At 47.4% G+C, this 16,316-nt stretch overlaps 1 protein-coding gene across 3 annotated transcripts in view; it reads left to right on the top strand.

Annotated features, from left to right (window-relative positions):
- The window catches only part of TENM4 (teneurin transmembrane protein 4), a 913,628-nt gene that overhangs the window by 24,965 nt on the left and 872,347 nt on the right, over window positions 1-16,316 (top strand). The gene's annotated exons all lie outside the window — the stretch shown is intronic.

Raw genomic sequence — 16,316 nt, 5'->3', positions numbered from 1 at the left:
CGGTTTATCGTGTTATTTTCATGTTGTTTATGTTTCTTTTTAGTTCTGTCCCTCACGGACAGTGGTGTGATAAGTCACCTGTGGTTATTGGTGAGTGTCAGTTTCTCTCTTCAAATCGTCTTAGTTTATATGGGTGTGTGTATCTGTATTTTCCCTTTCGTTTGTGGAATATAATATTTACAAAGAAAAACGCTGGTGGCTTAGTGGTTATGTGTTGGGCTGCTAACTACAAGGTCAGCAGTTTAAAACCGTTAGCAGCTTCTCTGTGGGAGAAAGACCAGATTTCTACTCCCGTGAACAGTTGCGGTCTAGGAGACCCACAGGGGTAGCTCTGCCTGCACTGTACGGTCGCCATCCGTCGGCATCAACTCGGTGGCAGCGGCGCTGGTGTTTCTGACACAGTGGCGAAGCCCATCTCATCAATCAAACCCGTGACAGTATGCCCTTCAACCCGTGTGTGTGGAGGGTTTGGGGTTTGTTTTTGCTTTTCTCTCCCTCCCATCCTCCCTCCATAGTTTCCTGCCCCTTCCCGCTCCCCCCTCGCCCCACCTTGGCCTTGTCCTAATTTTTAAAGTCTTATCCTTTGGTGTGAAAGCTATTCTTCTTTTTCTATAGTTTCCTTGCCTTCGTGGGCAAGATCATAAAGTGTTTATCGTTATGAGCGGGACTAATTGTGCGGGGCGTGTGGTCCCTAATCTTGTCCAGGTCTCAGGTGTGGGACAGACTGGCCGCTGTGCTTCCGGAGGCGTCAGAGGCCACTGGGCGACTGTGCCGGGGTTTGTCTCTCTCGTCCTCGGTCGCCGGAGGCTGGCGAGCTCATCTCCCGCTCTCACAGGCATTGCGTGATAGCACGTGTGTTGGTGTTTGGTTCTTTATTGCTTTAGGGTCACACCAAGTAGCCAGTTTGCGGGGTCTTCGGGTATTCGCATTTGCATTTGTTCAAGGGAGTGCCTGCTCTGTTCCATGGTGATTGTTCGATTTTGCAATCTCATCAGCAGTGTATGAGCACGCCAACCTCTCCACAGTACTTCTTATTTCTCTCTGTGGTGTGCGTGTGCGTTGATTTTGCCAAGAGTGCTGGCTTGACGTGGTATCCCATGGTTGTTTTCATTTGTATTTATCTATTGCTGATGGACTCAAACAACTCTGCATATGATTGTTGGCTGTCTGGGTGGCCTCTCTAGTAAACCCTGTCTACGCCTTGTGCCTGCTTTTTGATTGGATCATTTGTATATTTTTAAGGCCTGATAGTTTTCCATATATTTTTTAAACTGGCCCTTTAGCTGATATATCCTGGCTAAATATTTTTTTCCCAATCTGTGGATTCTTTTTAAAATCTTCTGATGAAGTCTTTCTGTTAATTAAAAAAAAATACATTTCACACTTCTGTTATTGGGTGCATAAACATTTATAACGATCTTGTTAAGTCTCCTTGGTGCATTGACCATTTAATTATTAAATAAGGCCCTCTGTATCTATTGTAATGTACTGTAACACAAAGTCTCATTTGTCAGAAATTATTTTTGTCACTCTTATTTGGTTTCGATCACTCTCTGCTTGATGTATTTTTTCCATCCTTTGATTGTTAACCTATTCTTATCTTTGCATCTAAGGCATGTCTCTTGTAGGCAACATAAAAGGGGATTTAAATTTTTTTAAATCTAGCCTGCCACTCTCTGTCTCTTGATTTAATCTATTATATTCGGTGTGATGGACAATAGGGAAAGACTCATTCCCATTGCTTCCTTGTCCTTTTTCTGTATTAGAGGGTCCAGTGTTTGTTCTGCATTTTCTTTGCTGCCTTCTTCTTGTGTTGGGTTTCGTTTTCCTATCAGTCGTGGCTGTTGTTTGTGTGTATGTGCACGCTTGTGTGTTTATTGAGTTTGGGGATTTTTTTTCCCTTCATCTTTATTTTGGTCAGTAGATTTATTACTTTTCCTTGTGGATACTCTGAAGTTTGCCTTAATCCTTTTAAAATTAAAAAGAAGTGTGCTATGCCTTGACTCCCGACTCTCATGGAAGTTCTGTCCCTGCAGCTGCCGGTTCCCCCTTGTGTTTGGAAGTCTTCTTCATTAACAGCTTAGCCCCTCCACGTCCCTTTAGCCAGTGCTTTGTGGAGTCTTTATCTAGGTTGGTATCTGGGTGACATCTTTATCTCAGGTTGTGGTCTGAGGATGCTTGTTCTCTATCTGAAGGATTCCACTAATATTTCTTTTAAGGCTGGTCTGGTTTTTACAAATTCTCTTCGTTTCTGCTTATCTGGGAATATCCTCGTTTCACCATCCTTGTTGAAATGCACTTTTGCTAAATATATGATGCCTGCTTAACCATTTTTTCCTCCAACATTTAAACACAAATACGTGAACTCATTGCCTTCTTGCCTCCGTAATTTCTAATGAAAAGGAACCGCTTAGCCTCCCGTTCCCCAAACAGTAAGTTATTATATTTTCTTTATCGGCGTCCCTTTGTACGTGATATTTTGTTGTTCACAGGCTGCTTTCAGAATTTTTATTTTGGCTTTGGTTTCAGAAAGTTTAATATAGTAATGTTGGTGGGTTCTAGGATTTTTTGTTTTGTTTTTAGGGAGGGGATGGTGCTGTGGCTAGGTACAACCGCCAGGTTGGCAGTTCAAACCCATCAGCTCTTCTGTGAGAGAGAGATGAGGCTGTCTACCCCTGTCACGCTTTACAGTCTCAGAAACATTCTATACAGGATCCTTATGGGGAGGAATCAATTCGGTGGCAGTGGCTTTGGTGTGGATTATCTTGTATGAGGTTCATTAAGCTTCTTGGTTGGTAACCTTTTTTTTTTTTCTTGGTTGGTAACCTTACATGTTTCATGATATTTGGGATAAATCGATTCTCGAAAATTCCCTATATTGTTCATTTCTCCTCTCCTGGAATTCCTACTACACATATATTAGGCCCCTTGATGATGTTCCACATAACCCTAAGACATTCTTCATTTTTCTTTATGATTCACTACCTGTTCTTCACATATATCAAGGAAGTAAGTGTCAAAGCATATGTCCTCTATTACACTCGTCTTCCTTCTCTTGATTCAATTCTGCATCTGGGGCCTTCCAGAGAGTCATCTATTTCTGATAGGCTATTGCTATGCTTCTGAGTTTCTAGTTGTTTTTGCAGGGTTGCTAGTTGCCAGTGACTCTGCCATTTACTTCTTGTATTGGTTCCATAAATTCTTCTAGCACTTTCCCCGCGCCCCCCTCTGCTGTATTTTCCTTCATCTCTTGAAGGTTCTTAAATCCTTTTGAATGCCTTCTCAGGTAGCTACTTAGAGTGTTATTCGGTTTCCCCTCTGCTATGCTTGTCTTTCCTTTCATTGTGCTCATGTCCTTAATCTATTTTATCATGGTTTCTGTTGCTTTGTTTATATTTGTTATTTTCTCCCATTTCTGGAACACTACGTTATTGTATTTTCTTTATGCATACATGAATTGATTATGTGTTCTGTCCTGACTTCTTTTTCTCCTTCTGATTTGATATATCAGGGCCACCAAAATGGGCCCGCTGCACTGAACATCCTTTGGGTGGCCTCGGAGAGCTCAGTGCCGGTCCCTGGGCAGTCAGGGCAGCAGGCACGTGAGCATGCAGAGTGGCGGACACTGGCTCCAGTGACATGGGAGTGCCCAGTGGTGCTCACAAGGTGGACAGGATCCCAGGCACGGAGGGTGGCATGGGTGACTATTTGCTGTACTCATTGCTACTCACCAGGTATGTGGAGGGGTGAGTGAGGGTGAGTGGCAGGGGACTGAAGGCATCAGAATGCCCTGTGTCATTCACTGGATGGGCAGGGGGATAGGTAGGTCTGTTGTGCCAACATGGCCAGTGAACACATGTGAAATTAGTTGAAGGGCAGAGAGATAAATGGCTTGGTGAGCCTCCCTCTCTCTCTCTCTCTCTCTCTCTCTCTCTCTCTCTCTCTCTCTCTCTCTCTCTCTCTCTCTCTCTCTTGCTCTTTGATCATCGAACCAGTGTGCGGGCTGTCTTGCTTGTTCTGTGCCTTCATTTACAAGCTACACTACCTGTGGGACACCTAACCCCTGGACTGTGTTGCTGTAGTTTGAGGTTCCTTAAGACCTGTTTTGCCACGCTACTGGAAGGTACATCTCTTGAGCTGAGAACTGTCGGACCCTGTCATCTGGCTGACTGTTAGTGACATGCTTGCTGTTTGCTGTCTGTGCCCAGATAGCCTGAATTGCTCTGCGGAGGACTACCTGTGGCTCTCAAGACTTGAAGGACTGCCGGTGTACTAGTTGTCTCACAGAAGTGAGTTACACTGAGACATTTTTACTGCTTTATAGATTAATTGTTTATTTCTTATGTTATCTATCTATATAAATATATACAAAATTATTAGTGTCCTGGTTTGTTTTTCTAGAGAACCCTGTCTAACACAGGCAGGGTGGCAGGTGGCCACGGGGCACAGGAATGCTCACTGCCGCTTACCAGGTAGACTGGGTAGTGGGCAGAAGCATACGGCAGATGATTGGGGATGCCGGAGCCAAGTCTGCCGTGCCTCGGTGAGACAGAGCGATGGATGTGGGTGTGGCGGTGACTGGGGACCCAGGAAAGCTCTAAGCCACTTGCTGGGTGGACATGTAGCAGACAGAAAGCTGTGGCAGAGAACCAACAACATAGAAGTCTTGACTGCACTCAGTAGGTGGGTCAGGGTGGGTTGGGGTGGGAGGGAGCTGGGGGCAGGTGCGTGGCAGACAAAGTTAGGTATCTGGGTTTTGCCTTTGTCACCAGGTTAGTGGGGTTGCAGGTGTGGAGGGATCCGTGCCACTGATCACTGTTTTTCTGGACACCAGGGATGAATGGTGGTACACTTCCTGTTGTCTGCAGCCAGTAATCGGGACCTGGTTTCAACCAGTGGGAAGAGAGTGGGGGCTACCCAGGGTCCAGTCAGGTGGGGGACCTCCTGCTCACACTATGAATATCTTAGGTGTGTGTCCCACCCACGCTCATGATCAGGGACCTGACCTGGTAGACAGGCATCCTGGTGTCTGGCTCCTGGCTCCTCCCCTGCTCTATGAACTGCAGGGTCTCCACAGCTCTCGCCCTGCATCTGCGCTCTCCCTCCTGAAGCCCGCTTCCTCTCCTGCTCGCCCAGCCTCACACCAGCCATGTCTCCAGCTTCTCTGTCTCCTGTTGGGGACTCGGTCGTGTTGTTTGTCTGTGGTCCTCACCAAGATCCCCTGCTGGCACTGTCTCAAGATGACCACGCTGTGCCAGACTGGCCGCTGGCTACCTCTCCTCGGCATCGCTCCTCCTTTGCTGTTTCTCATGCAGTTTCTTCAGCGTTCACTCAGATCCTTCATCCTCCACTGAGCACCCCATGGGCCGGGCTTGCCATCTGCTCATTTGACTTGCTTCCTCTGGTCCTTGGGGAAGGGGGTGGCATGGTGTGTGGACTGAAGCACCCCCTTGGGCCTTCTCGGGCTGCTGCCCCTTGAGGACTCCAGTCATGGCCCTCTGGACCCATAGAGAGTTTTCACAGCGGCAGCCACTTCCAAGGTTAGGAAATGGGTCTGACTTGGCTCTGCACAAGACCACACCCGCTGCCTGCTCCACCCTGTATTGAGCAAAGAGCAGAAGCCACCCAAGTGGCAGGGAAGTCAGTGAGGGAAAGGTTGAGAAAAGGGACAGGGTAAAAACTGGCTGGAAAGGGGGCCTGGAAAGGGTGCATCTTATCCCAGGCCCCCTTTCCAGGGAGTTCTCAGGGCTCTAAGTGGGCCCGAGAAGCCTGGAGGAAGGCGCCTTTCGAGCGAGATTGTGGCAAAGCCTGAGAAAGATGACATTTTGCCATCAGGTCAGCTGACACAGCGCCTGTCTGCTGCGAAAGTGGGCCTGATCTCCTAGGAGAGGCTGCCGCTGCCGCCAACTTTTGGCGGCTCGTCACCTTTGACCTCAACAGATGCTGCTGTTTTCTGGTCTGTGTTTTCTCTGCCCTCTGAGAGCAAGTGTCAGTGCAGGGACATTGTCTGACATCAGGGCCATGAAATGCTCTTCTGGAGCTCCATCCCATGCCCTAAACCTCATGCCCGCAAAGACGGGGGAAATTAGTACACAAGGCCTGCTTTCCACGAGCACAGGTTCGCACCCACTCACAGGCTGGAGAGAGAGGGAGGTCTAGGCTCGTTCATTCACACCATGCATTTACTTATCAACCACTTTGTCCCAGGCACTGTGCGAGGTTCTGGGCATCCCCAAAGCGAGCAAGACTCACCAGTTCCTCTGTGCATGGAAGGAATGCCTTCTGGTGTCGATGAGGGGGCTGTTGTAAAGAGTAAAACCAATTCATCAACAAATAACTGCAGGCTGCGAGACGATGGATGAAATAAAAGGGTATAATCATGGAACAGCCGATTATAGACAGGCTCCACTATTCAATAAAATGTGCTCCGGTTCATGGAAAGCTCCTGTCACTACTAGTAAAAGCAGTTCCTTCCACTCATCCTTCTTGGCTCCAACCAAGTGGGAGGGGAGTGGGGACTACCCAGGGTCCAGTCAGATGGAAGACCTCCTGCTCACACTATGAATATCTTAGGCCTGTGTCCCACCCACGCTCATGATCAGGGACTTGGCCTGGTAGGCAGGCATCCTGGCGTCTGGCTCCTGGCTCCTCCCCTGCTCTGTGAAGGGCAGGTTCTCCACAGCTCTCGTCCTGTGTCTGTGCACTCCCTCCTGAAGCCCGCTTCCTCTCCTGCTCGCCCAGCTTCACGCCAGCCATGTCTCCAGCTTCTCTGTCTCCTGTTGGGAACTCGGTCTTGTTGTCTGTCTGTGTTCCTCACCAAGATCCCCTGCTGAAAGTTCCATCCATCCATCCATCAATCCATCCGTCCATCTATCACTCCATCCATCATTCCATCTAATAGAACATGGTTCCTAAGACCTGAACTTTGGCATCAGAACAACTCAAATCAGAATCTGGCTCTGCACGCCTCGTAGTTTTCTCACTTTGGGGCTAGGAGAATAATCATACAGACCACATGCCGTTGCTCTAAATTTTAAGTAAGACAACGTCCTTGGCTCAATCCCAGGAATAATGCTCAATAAGTGCTGGGTGTTGTTCTCATTAACGTCCATTCTTTCCCTGGTTTCCTGCGCACCTCTTTGCACTGAGAGATCCTGCTGAACATTGAACTAAGGGAGGGAAAAAAGACCCAACCTCTTCCTTAACAGAGTAAACTTATGGTGACTCCAGGCCAAGCATATTTTCTAGTCGGCTAATTCGAAAGTTATTTTTAAACCAGTTGTCACGAGGATGACCCCGTGGGTGTCAGAATAGGACTGGGACCCACAGGGTTTGCCGTCGATGACCTTTCAGAAGCTGACCCCCAGGCCTTTCTGCAGAGGCACTTCCAACCTTTGGGTTAGCAGCAGGGGATGCTCACCAGTGAAACCAAGGGAAAACCCTCAAAAGGCATTGCTGTTCTTGGGTGCCATTGACAACCCATATACATGGCAGAGCAGTCATGGCCGCCCTGTGCCATCCTCACGGTTGCTATGGTGTTGGTGTTGTTCAATCGTTTATTGGAGGCTCTTACGCTCTTGTCACAATCCATTTGGCCATTGTACCCGGCACATTTGTACATAGGTTGTCATCATCATTTCCAAAACATTTTCTTTCTACTTGAACTCTTGGTATCAGCTCCTACTTTCCCCCCTCCCTTCCCCATCCTCTTGAACCCTTGATCATTTATAAATTATTTCTATTTTCATATTTCCCACCACCCACTGTTTCCCTTCACCCATGTTTCTGTTGTTCATCACCCTGTGTGTGGGGGTGGGGGTGCATATTGATCATTGTGATTGGTTCCCCATTTCTCTCCCTTCCCCCCCTCCACCTTACCCCTACCCTCATGATATCGATACTCCCATTATTGTTCCTGTCCTGGATTCTGTGTGTGGAGAGCTCTTATCTGTACCGGTGTACATGCTCTGGTCTAGTCAGATTTGTAATGTAGAACTGGGGTCATCAGAGTAGGGGGGGAGAAAACATTAAAGAACTAGGGGAGTGTTGTGTGTTTTGTAGGTGCTATACTGCACCCTAGCTGGCTCATCCCTTCCTTGTGACCCTTCTGTGAGGGGATGTCCAATTGTCTACAGATGGGCTTTGGGTCTCCACTCCTCCCCAATCTTTGTTCGAATAGATATGATTGCTTGTTTTGGATCTTCTGATGCCTGATACTTGATCCTGTCAACACCTCATGATCACACAGACTGGTGTGCTTCTTCCATGTGGACTTTGTTGTTTCTTAGCTAGATGGCTGCGTGTTTATCTTCAAGCATTTAATACTCCAGATACTGTATCTTTTAATAGTCAAGCACCATCAGCTTGTTTGTTTATGCACCCAGCGATTTTGTCTTCAGCGATTATGTCAGGAAAGTGAGCATCACGGAATGCTAGGTTATTAAAACAAAGTGTTCTTTCTTGCATCGAGGGAGTACTTGAGTAGAGGCCCAGTATCATCTGCTACCTTAATACTTAACATATAAATATAGGTACATAGATCTATGTCCTATCATTATATATAAATGTATTTTCATATGCATGTGCCTGTATTTATACCTCTATAAACGTCCTTTCCATCCCAGTTCTTTCCTCTATTTTCTTTTACTTTCCTTTTGTCCTAATATCATGTTCAACCTTCATTTGGCTTTCAATAATTCCTCTGGGCTACATTGCACTTGATCAAACCCCACTAGGCATTCTTTGACCTCTTCACTATTGATGTTAGATAATTGGTTGTGCCCTTGTTCCTGGGTTTGTTGGCTCCCCCTTCCTTTCCCCAACCTCCCTCTCTATGGTCTCCCCCTGGAACCATTGGTCCCATTATTTTCTCCTCTGGATTTTTTTGTTCTGCGTATCTTATATACGGTAGATCGATATGAAGAAAAAAAGCCTATAAATAGTTTCAGGTCTGTCTGTTGACCTTCATGAATGTTTTCTGACTGAGTCTGATGAGGTGCCAAGCCCTGCCCCCAAAGTCTATTCTTGGGATTCCTTGAGGCTTTCACTGCTTTGCTCCCCCTGCTGCCCTGGTGCACTCCCTTTGCATTTTGCTCCAGTGTAGGGGTTCAGACCGGACACAATTCCCACACCATGTCTCCAATGTTGTCCCCCACAGCACGATGGGTCAGTGAGGGATGCCATTTCTCATGGTGAGGCCGATTCTACAGTCTTCTCTGTGCATTGGCTGTGCTGAGCAGGAATATTGTCCCAGGGGCTTGGTGGGTCAGGGTGCGATCCATTCTCTCGTTCTCTCTCTGTCCCTCTTAGTTTGTTCCCGTGAGTTTTGAGCAGACTCGCCCCTCTCCCTGAGCTGTATGTTCAGTGCTCCCCTCTGCAGTGCATTCTTCTGGAGAGGGGTGCACGTGGCTGGGACTGGGGCCACGGTTGTTATGTTTGAGCTCCCTGTTGCCTCCACTGTGTCCATTCATCTCATTAAAGGTCTTCTTCAATACTTAACCAAGCTTAAGGTCCCTTTCCAGGGTATAGTATCTCTAAATAAAATGTCCAGTGTATGAGAGGGAAGATGCACTATGTTATCTTCTAAAGAACAACGTGGGTTTACTGCCTCCCAGCAGATTTGGTACTCAATAGTCTCCACCGATCTGATCATTCAACCACATCATCTCCTCCCATGCATCCTTATTCATTGTGCGGTTTTCACCTGCATACGAGATGATGGAAATATCCTGGCTTAGGTCGGGAGCACCTTAGTCCTCAAAAGGGCATCTTTGCTCACTCCTTAACCCCAGTATCACTTCCATGGAGTTAACTCACTGCTAATTCCCACAAGACAGAAAAAGATAATTTACAGGTGAAGCAAAACAAACCAAGTTTCAACTTGCAGGTGAAACTGAGTCAGCCTGCCAAAGAATAATCACTGGCTGCACTCCTCAAACCTTTAAAACGGGGTTGTGCTAGGAAAGACACTGGTCTGGGTCCCCGGTCCGAATCTGCGGAGTCAAAACCACACATCCAGGCCTCAGGCTGATCACAGCAATGTGGGTGCTGTGGTGGTTAGGTGCTGCCCGTAACCTGTGTGCACCAGAACAAAACATTGCCTGGTCCTGGGCCCTCCTCACCATTGTTGGTATGTTTGAACCTTCTGTTGCAGCCACTGTGTCAATCTGTCTTGTCAAGGGCCTGCCTCTTCTTCATTGCCCTCCACTTTCACAAGCATGATGTCCTTCTCCAGGGACTGGCCCCTCCTGATAACATGTCCAAAACACAAGAGACAAAGTCTTGCCATCCTTGTCTCTAAGGAACATTCTGGCGGCACTTCTTCCAAAACAGATCTGTCGGTTCTTTGGAGGTGCATGGTACTCTCGGTATCCTTCACCTGCATCATAGTTCAAATGCACTGATTCTTCTTCAGCTGTCCTTAGTCAATGCACAACTTTCACATGCTTATGAGATTATTTAAACTAGGAGGATGTACCTACATTCCTAAAGTAACCTTCTTGCTTTTCAACACTCTAAAGATGTCTTGCGCAGCCCATTTACCCAGTGCATTGCGTGGCTTATTTGATCTCTTGACCCTGCTTCCATGAGCATGGTCTGGATCAAAGCAAGACAAAAGCCTTGACAACTTCAATCGCTTCTCTGTGCATCACCACGTTACCTCTTCACTAAGTTGTGAGCTTAGTTTTCTTTACATTGAGTGGTAGTCCCTACTGAAGGCTGCAGTCCTTGATCTTCACCAGCAAGTGCTTCAAGTCCTCCTCACTGTCAGCAAACAAGGTGCTGCCATGTGCCTGTCATAGGTTGTTGATAAGCCTTCCTCCAATCCGGATACTCAGTGTTTCTTCCTATAATACAGCTTCTCTGAGCATTTGCATAGAAATGAGGACTTTATAATCCTTGCTCCCTGCTTATCCTGTGGATTCATGGAGCTAGCACACCATGACAGGTTCAAGGTCACACGGAAGCTGCTCCAGGAATGTCTCCTGCCCAGTCTTGAGTTATAGACCTTCCTCCCTCCCTGTCTTTGGACTTCTCCAGGATCCAGTTAAGGAGTCCTGGTGGTGTAGCGGCTTTCCTGATGGCCCGCTAAAGGAAAAGACAGCCACTCCGCAGGGGAAAATGAGGCTTTCTGTTCCCATGAAGATTTACAGCCTCGGAAACCCATAGGGGCAGCTCCGTGCTGTCCTAGAGGTCATTAAATGTCAGAATTGACTAGGTGGCACTATGTTCGGGTGAGTCTCAGTTGAGGGCCCTCGTGTTGCAGTGGTCAAAGTCCTGGCTGTGAACAGCACGGTCAGCTACACGAAAGTTGATGGTTCTATCAGGATTTACAGCCTCGTAACCCCAAGGGGGCAATTCTGTGCTGTCTCACAGGGTCACCATGAATCAGAACCAACGAGTAAACAATTTGTTTTGTTTTTTCTGTGAGGAGCCCTCGTGGCTCAGTGGTCAGTGGTCAATTGAAAGGTTGGCCTTCAAACCACCAGCTAATCCACTGGACAGGCCGCTTCAGTGAGGATGGCGCTTTGGGAGCCCTGGGGGCAGTTCTACCCTGCCCTCTAGCATGGACGTGCGTTGCCGTAGACTCCCGGACAATGGGTTTAATTGTTTTGTCTTGTTTCATTTGGGGGTTGGGGCACAGGGCCTCCTATATAGACTGGAAGCTAGGGATCCTAGCTGGGGAGGGTGGGGAGGGTGGCTGTACAGACTGAATCGACAGATGTGGTGACTCTCTGCAAAGGGAGAAGGGTACGTTTTGTAAGGTGTTATTATTAGTAGGTTAGGGAACCTCTCCACATAGTAAACATTTCTGTGAGACGAAAAATCGCAGATGCAGAGAGAACCTTGCAGAAAGCTCTTCGGCGGACACTTTTCTGAATGTGAACGTTTGGAGGCGCTGATCACTGGGTGTCCAAGCCCTCTGTCACCAACTTGCACATTTGATGACATCGCAGAGAACGGGCATGAAGCGCTGCCCCCTGTCCCTGTGCCTCTGCTTGCCTGAAATATCGCTTCCTGAAACAATTTCCCAGGAACCGCCGGACTCCACAGAGAAGTAGTTTTGCAAATAAGTACATTTCCTAATTAAAACTTGCCCTTTAAAGACTCACATTTTCTTGGCCCCACTATAGGTTTTCTTTTGCTTGTAACACATTACAGAATCAATGAGGGCAGTGCAAACAGCTTTAATGTCCACCGTTTCAGCGGCTCCAATGACACGTCTGCCTGCTGAGAACGCCCTCGCTTCCCTCTCCAGCCCCGCTGGTCATTCCCCAGAGTCATTAAATGCCCTCTCCCTTCACTCTCAAAGGGACAACTCCACAGGCAGTACTATTCAGGCCATGGGAGGGTGGACAGAACCTGGATCACATGGGAGAGGAGGTCACCACAAAGTATTTATTTTCAGGACAACTCTGCTGCTGCTGCTGTTTTTGTTAGAAAAAGCACCACGTGTCTATTGTGGGGACACGAGAAAAGACCAAAAAGGCTCAAGGAAGAAGCTACGTATTACTCACAGTGCACCGCCCAGTAGCCACCATGGTTCACACTTGACATATTGTTTCAGCTGTTCCTCGGAAAGAATTTGCGTATGCTTAACCATGTGACATGTGGGCTTTGCTTTGTGTTTCATTCTGTGTGGTGACAGAGGCATTTTTTGGTAATGCGGAAAACTGCATGGACATACTTTTGCGTGACTGCGTAACATCTCAGGAGAGACTGTCTTGCAAAGTAGCCCATTCGACAATCTGGGCTATATCAATGGGTCTCTGCGGTCACAAATGGAGTATTGCCACCCTAGCCAAGTGCCCATTTTCTTGGGTAATAATAGATGGAGCTGGCCATTTGGAGGGTCTTAGACAGAATTTTATAGCCAGTGTTTGCTGCAGTACCGAGCAGCCATCCAGTGTCCAGTAGAATCTTAAGTTAGCGAGTGGGTTCCATAAGAACAAGGTCACAGCAGCGTCTATCTGCCCCACAGATGTCCTCACCTCCTTCTGAATCCTCCAGACATCCCATTGAGAAGCTTCACACTTTACCCAGAACCCAAGCTTGAGAAGGGGGAGCTACCTTGGACTCCTTGCCCATTCCAATCCAAATAGTTGCCCCTCCCCTCCACCCCACCCCCACTCCACCTTCCGCCATGTGTGCATTTGAATTTCTCAGGAGTTCTCAAATCTGTCCTCCTTTCCAAGCCTAGCTGAAATGGCCTCCCTTTACCTAAATAGCCTCCCTGCTCCTTCCTCTGATCTTTGCTCTCCCAAAAGAGATGGACTCAGGAGACACCCCACACCATTTCCAATTGAAATTGTAGCCACAGGCATAGGGAGAGGTTAGAATAGACAACATTTCTTTCCAAGGGGGCCCCCTTTGCCTGGTTCCTGACCCTTCAGGAGCCAGCCTTGCCTAGGTCTCTAGACCCTTCTCCTCACACAGGCCCAATTCTGCCTCCCCCAAAAGAGCCTTGTTCATTTGCCCACATCATTACACTGTTACCCAAACCAGTTGCGGTCAATTTGGCTCAGATTCCTGGTGACCGCCCTATGCTTGTCAGAGTAAGACTGTGTTCCAGAGAGCTCTGTGACTTTCAGAAGTAGTTTGCCAGGCCTTTCTTCCATGGTATCTCTTAGGGGCTTAGACCTACAGTCAAACATGCTGTGTGTTTCACTGAAAATAACAAGAACCTAAATGACGGGAACAATGCGCTGCCCGCAGTGGTGGAATTGATTCTGCTCTGCTTTCAAGAGAGGTCTTCCTTTACGCGCAGGGCTTTGTTTAAGCGCCTAGTACACACACTCTGCCCATTCCTTTGCATAATATTGACCTCATTGAGCCTCTCCTGGGAGCCGTGGTGGTGTCAAGGTTAAGCCTTGGGTTGCTAGACATCAGGTCAGCAGTTTGAAACCACCAAAGGAGAAAGATTAGGCATTTGGCTCCCATAAGCAGTGACATTTCTGGAAACCCGCAGGGGCAGTTCGACCCTGCCCTGCTGGGTTGCTATGAGTCAGACCTCAATTGAGTTTGGTGTGCGGTGCCTCTCCTGTAAAGCTTTACAGCTCTGGAAACTCACGGGGCAGTTCTACTCTGCCCTATGGGGCACTACGATTTGGAATTGTCTCAGTGGAAGTGAGTTTAGGTTTGGTGCTTTCTCCGTAAATACAGTGGTTGGGATCTACATTTTTTTAACCTCTGAATTCTTTCCTAAAAGTAAGGATATTCTTCTAGATCACCACAGTAATTATCGCAATCAGAAAATTAATGTTGTTAAATCCTATTATCTGATCTCCTGATTTTATTTAACATTTTGCCAATCATCCCACTAAATGTCCCAATCCAGGATCGCATGTTACATTTATTGCCATGACAACTAAACCATTCCTTTAATCTGGAGCTGTTTCTGAGACTTTGTGTTCCATAGCTTTGATATTTTGGAAGAGCACATACATGACAGTTATTTGGTAGAATGACCCTTCCTTTGAGTTTGGCTGATGTTTTCTCATGATTGGATTCAGGTTATTCATTTGGGGCAGGAATATTCCTGTCACACCTGTTGCCTGGGAGTCAGCTCTGCCACATATCCACCCTTGTGTGTCCTACGGAGACTGGACCCCCACAGGGTTTTCAATGACTGATTTGTAACTAAATCACCAGGGATTTCTTCTAACTACCTCTAGATGGAATTGAACTTCCATCCTTTCAGTAAGCAGCCAAGCTTGTTAAAGGTTTGAGGCACTCAAGATCTCCAACAGTTCTATAAACTCACTGCCATGGGGTCACTGCTGACTCACAGAGATGCCCTGTGGGTTTGCAAGACTAACTGTGTACAAGAACAGAACATCCAGTCTTTCTGCCACCCCCTCCCCCCCAGGAGAGGCTGCTGGTGGTTTTGAACTGCTGACTGTTTTTCACTAGGAAGTTATTATTTCCTCCTTTGGAATGTAGGAGTCCCTTATGTGGAGCGATTGTGAGACTGTGAAATGCATTGGTTCTCATGATACATTCACCCCCTCCTCTTAGCCAGCAGGCTGCCCATCTCCCATCTGTCAATAAGATGCAGAGGCTGAACAGCCATTCCCAACATGTCCTCTCTCTCTCTCTCTCTCTCTCTCTCTCTCTCTCTCTCTCTCTCTCTCTCTCTCTCAACGTCTCTCTGTTATGGACCTCATGACTTGGAAGACTTTTTTTTTCCCACAAAGCACACAGCATTTCTAAAGTTACTTGTGACTCATCTTCCCATTCTACATTCATCAGACATGTTTACCTCACTCTAAGCCACCGGGGCAGGGCCTCTTTGCCCTTGAATGCCCAGAAACAATCATAGCACCTGCCCAGAGTAGGTGGTCAATGAACGTTTGTGAAAGCATTGAATCCGACTGTCAGCTTATGCCCAGCATTTGACCTCAGTGGTGAGGACACAACATTGATGTATGCTATCCGAATGGCAGAGACTTCGTATTTCAGTTGACCACAGAGACTTTGCTCTAGTCCGTGTTCAACTATCTTGGAGATTTAAGAAATACATTAGAAAGTGTGCTGAGCAGTCTCAGACTTACACACACACACACACACACACACACACCATCCTAGCATGACTGGGATGGCTCAGACGTTGGTAGAAGGGCACTCCAGCAAGCCCAATTTGACCATTCAACAGAATTTTCAAAATCTGTACATTTCATATTTATGTGAAGTTAACCTGCTCACGTTTACACCCTCACTACTTGGTGTCCTGCAGCTAGGAGGTAGGAGGCATTTCCGGAAGTGAGTTTTCCTTAAGGGGTGGGAAGGGGGGAAAGGAGCATTGAACACCCCACTTTCCATAGTGTTCATTTCATTTTCACCATAGCTAGTGAATCTGCATGCACAGTTGAGAAGACTAAGACCCGGTGGGCTGCAGTGGCTTATGCCAAGCTGTTCAACTAGTGTGCAACCAGGCTGGGGTAGAGGAAAGACTTCAGGTCTTTCTTCAAAGTGGGTGCAAGTTGCCGCTCCACTGAGCACTCTCCCATTAGATCAAAATACCTGTTTCTTAGTAATGTGCTGTAAGCAGGATGCAGACATGGAGGGACGACCTTCCCTGAGCCCAAGTTCACTGTTGCTTATTTTTTAAATGGTAGTTATCACCACTAAGCAGCTACGACCATAGTTTGGGGAAGTTGTCCAGAGAGTGGACATGGGAGGAGCAGGAAGGCCAGGAGAGGAGGCTTTCTCTGAGGTTTAAGTGACTGAGGAAGGGTCTGGAGTTCTCAGTTTTTAATTTTACTTCTGGCTCTGTGCTGCAGCAGAACGGAAAGACACACACACACACACACACA

The sequence above is a fragment of the Tenrec ecaudatus genome, chromosome 4, assembly GCF_050624435.1.
Source record: "Tenrec ecaudatus isolate mTenEca1 chromosome 4, mTenEca1.hap1, whole genome shotgun sequence".
Classification (NCBI taxonomy): domain Eukaryota; kingdom Metazoa; phylum Chordata; class Mammalia; order Afrosoricida; family Tenrecidae; genus Tenrec; species Tenrec ecaudatus.
The sequence above is the reverse complement of the archived record's forward strand: the minus strand, read 5'-3'. Positions and strand labels throughout refer to the sequence as shown.